At 39.7% G+C, this 3,744-nt stretch overlaps 1 long non-coding RNA gene across 1 annotated transcript in view; it reads right to left on the bottom strand.

The window, feature by feature from the left end:
* Nucleotides 1-3,718, bottom strand: part of LOC104915009 — a 6,035-nt gene extending 2,317 nt beyond the window's left edge. Inside the window, exons 1-2 of the long non-coding RNA XR_796209.2 lie at nt 3,476-3,718; nt 1,447-1,574 (exon numbers count right to left, since the gene is read on the bottom strand). This is a non-coding gene — a long non-coding RNA (uncharacterized LOC104915009). The remainder of the gene's footprint in view (nt 1-1,446; nt 1,575-3,475) is intronic.
* Between the last annotated feature and the right edge of the window lie 26 nt (nt 3,719-3,744).

Here is a 3,744-nt window from a genome sequence, read left to right as displayed (position 1 = left end):
CCTCCACCAAGGAAAAAAAAAAAAAAAGTCAGAGAGAATTCAAGAAATTTCTAGAAATGGTTGGATGGTGTCACCTGTGGATACCTAACTTTGGAAGAATTGGCACATGATTGTTTACAAACAGGTGTAGTACAGTCTTTCTCACCAGGAGCTATTTACTAATGGAAACAGATTTGCTGTGAAGGAAGAACAGAAGGCTGGGTAAGCCACAGTCACTCTAAAAAGGCAATGAAGGCAAAACAGTTATCAGTAAACATATGAACACATCCACTCTGAATGTTGAATTGCTTTAACTTGAGCCCTGGAATTATAAGAAGGAAAGCTGTCTAATGTCTTTACTAACTCAAAATATACTTTCTGACTAACATATGCTTATAGTGCAATTTAGAAACAAAGAAAGATTGTAATCTTCACAAGGAATACTATGAAATACGGTATAGAAACTAAGAAATTATTTGAGGCAGTTAAAAAAAATGAAGAAAAAGCAGTGATACACTTCACAGCACATCAATTTAGACAAACTGATATAGTTAGAGGGAACAGAAAAGCAGATAGGCTTCAAAAGAAGTTCTCTATAAAAAACTTCAGCAACCTTCTGTCTCAGAAAGAACTTCAAAAAGTCAAATCCCTAAATGTACAGAAAAAGAAAACAACTTGGACAAAAAAACTGCATAAAGATTGCCAAAGGAATGTGGGTAACTTCAATTGGACAATGTGTTGAAACTCCATAAATAATGAAGGAATTTATTGAGTGAACTCATAGGTGTATGCATATACGAACTGAAGCTTCAAAGGAGATCGTAAATAAATACACTGTAGTAAATAATATGGTGCTGATTGCTAAGACTGTTTATATAGTGAAGTGGAATTAGTGTTCAAAAAAAAAATAAAACTTGAAATCCAAAGACCTCCTTCTAGGAACATGAAGAGAAGTTTCCTGCCTGGGGAATACTGGCAAATGGATTTTCCCAAATTATGTCACTGTAATGAACATAGATATTTGTTATTAATTGTTGATACTTTTTCAGGATGGCCTGAAATTTTCCCATGTCAAAGCAATAAGGCTAGAGAAGTTATAAAGATTTTGTTAAAAGAAATTATACTAAGATTTGGCAATACCAGGAGATAGAAGATTTTCAGAGAGAGGACCTCATTTCATTCCAGAAATAGCAAAGAAGTGTCAAGATTTTTAGAAATTATGTGGGATTTATATATTCCATAGAGGCTGCAGTCTACCGGAGATGTAGAAAAGATGAATCAGGCAATGAAGATGCAGCATAGAATATTGTGTCAGGAAGTCCAGAAGAAGTGGATTAAGCTTTATTAAGAGTTAGAATAGAGAAGGCAAGTGTTCATTTAAAATTTTGCATAGGAAACCTTATGCTCTAAATTTAACAGGGAAGAAAACAAATGCATCTTAAAGAAGATCAGATTTTCAGTGATTACCTGGCATCTTTGCAAAGAATTCTTGCATGTCTCTAGAGTTGCAGCCAACTGAGAGCTCTTCTGCCTTTGATCTCACTCGTATCTCCATTTAAGTCAGCAGGTCAAGTGTATCCTCCTGGAAAGAAAAGCTGCCAATACAAAAAATGGAAGGGACTCTATACTGTACTTCTGACAACAAACCAGAATTATACATGAGATCCAGAAAGATGATACCTCTCTTGGATTTGAAGAGACATGGAAATTTCTGACATTCTGATTCCATCATCTAAGATTATGGAATGTCATAGCAGTTGCATTTCTAGTAATATCAGCTATTGTCTGTCTGTATGTTATACAGTTCATATCGAAGTGTTGCATTAGGCTAACTAACTAAACTCAGAAAAAAATGAGACTTATCAAACCTTTCTTGAAAGAGAAGTCTGAAGGGAAGGAACTGTTAAAAAATAACTTACAATACTTAGCTAAAAATGTTTGAATAATACAAATAATACAAATACAAATACTTTGTACTTATTTTGTGTTAAGAAATTTAGTTTTGTTTGTTTGTTTTAAGAGAGAATAAATAAGCTCCAAGAAGGAAAATAATCAGGATGTTGGCAACTTTAAAAAAAAATAAATCAAAAGTTCCTGAAGCCTTAGATAAACTCCCATCAACATAATACTAAAAATCATGGCAATGGATCAAAAAACCTTTGAGATAGTGAAGACACTTCGCCTGAGCTTGACTACAAGACGAAGTACTAAGCAAAAGTATTTTAATTGCAAGCTAATAAATAAGGAATGAATCAAAAGAGGTTGGACTGGAATTAAAAAAAAACAACATAAATATGGAAAACGTGCGCATAAAAATGTTTTAATGTGTTATATGCATAGGGGGGAAAAAGAACAATTACAATTTTGCAAAAATGAAAAAAAACACACTTTTAAATCAGAAATTACTAACTAATTGCAGAGCAGCTGATAAATTACTTCTGAGAAAAAGAGAAAAACTAACGAAGTCAGCACAAACAAAGGACTGTGTGGTGCTTACCAGTGCACTAGGTTGAACAAAATTACTAACTGATACCTGAAGAAGAGTAAGAAGGACGTAGAAATGAAATGCAAATATATCTGCCCAGAAGCATACCTATGGAAGTCATTAGAAAATTCCTAAAAACACAACCAGGGCCTCTGACCACCGTTTAAGACGGCTGAAAGATGATTACAGCTGCAGAACATGACTCTTAAAATGACTTAATTACACACTGTAAATTAACATAAGGTAATATGATATCATTTCCCATCACACTCAGCAAGGAAAGAAGGCCTAAGGAAGAAGGAGCTGTTCACGTTGGCTGTGATGGCATCGTCTTCCCAGCAAGCTGCTACGCGTGGTAAGCCCTGCTTGCCCAAAAGCAGCCGAGGGTCTATCTGCCTGCCTAGGGGAAGCTGCAAAAGATTCCTTGGTTTGCTTTGCTCGTGTGTGCGGCTTTTCTTTCACCTGCCAGAACGCCTTTCTCTAACCCTCTGAATTCTCACACGGTTACCTCGCCAGTTCTCCCCTGTAACCCACGTGGGCAGCAAGAGCAGCCAGCTGTCTGCTGCTTAGCTGTCTGCCAGGTGAAACCACAACAAGGACACAGTTGTCAGCGCCCAGAAATTAGACACCTGTGTATCCTGCTAAAAGCGCACGTATGGAAGGGGTAAGACATTCCCTAACTAGACTGCCCTCGGGGCCTTTCAGCCATGTTCTTAGGTTGCTGGCTCTGCATTTCTGTCAGGCAGGAGTCAACCCTGCATTTTCACTAGTGGCTTTGAGCCACAGAAGGCAAGCTTAGCCACTCCCGTGTCCCCGCTGAAACACCGGGGGGACTTGTCGTTCACTCGGAACACTGAAGAAAAGAAAGACGTAAGCACGTGCCGGACCGCATAAAGACAGTCCCAACGTGCACGTCACTTGTTCTCTCCGTTCCCCGGCCGAGGGCAGAAACCACCTGCCCGCCCGCCCTGGGGTCTCCAAAGGAGCAAAGAACTACTTGCCAAAACTCACCGTCAGCCGCTTTCCCACTCCCGGCATTTACTCTTTCAAGCGCTTTGACTAAGCGTGGTGCGCAACAGAGCGCTTCTTACCAATTCACCTCTCAAACGCTCACAACTCTGCCATGCAGAGCCGACGCTGCTGTGGCTGCAGCTGCTCCACAGACCCCCACCTCCACCCAGCCACTGCGCCCGGTCACCAGCTGGCAGCGCTGGTGCGCGGAATGCGTGCCGGGATGGAAAAAGTGCCGCAGGTGAAGGACTGTATCTGCTGCCAATTGG

This window comes from Meleagris gallopavo, chromosome Z, assembly GCF_000146605.3.
Source record: "Meleagris gallopavo isolate NT-WF06-2002-E0010 breed Aviagen turkey brand Nicholas breeding stock chromosome Z, Turkey_5.1, whole genome shotgun sequence".
Classification (NCBI taxonomy): domain Eukaryota; kingdom Metazoa; phylum Chordata; class Aves; order Galliformes; family Phasianidae; genus Meleagris; species Meleagris gallopavo.
The sequence above is the reverse complement of the archived record's forward strand: the minus strand, read 5'-3'. Positions and strand labels throughout refer to the sequence as shown.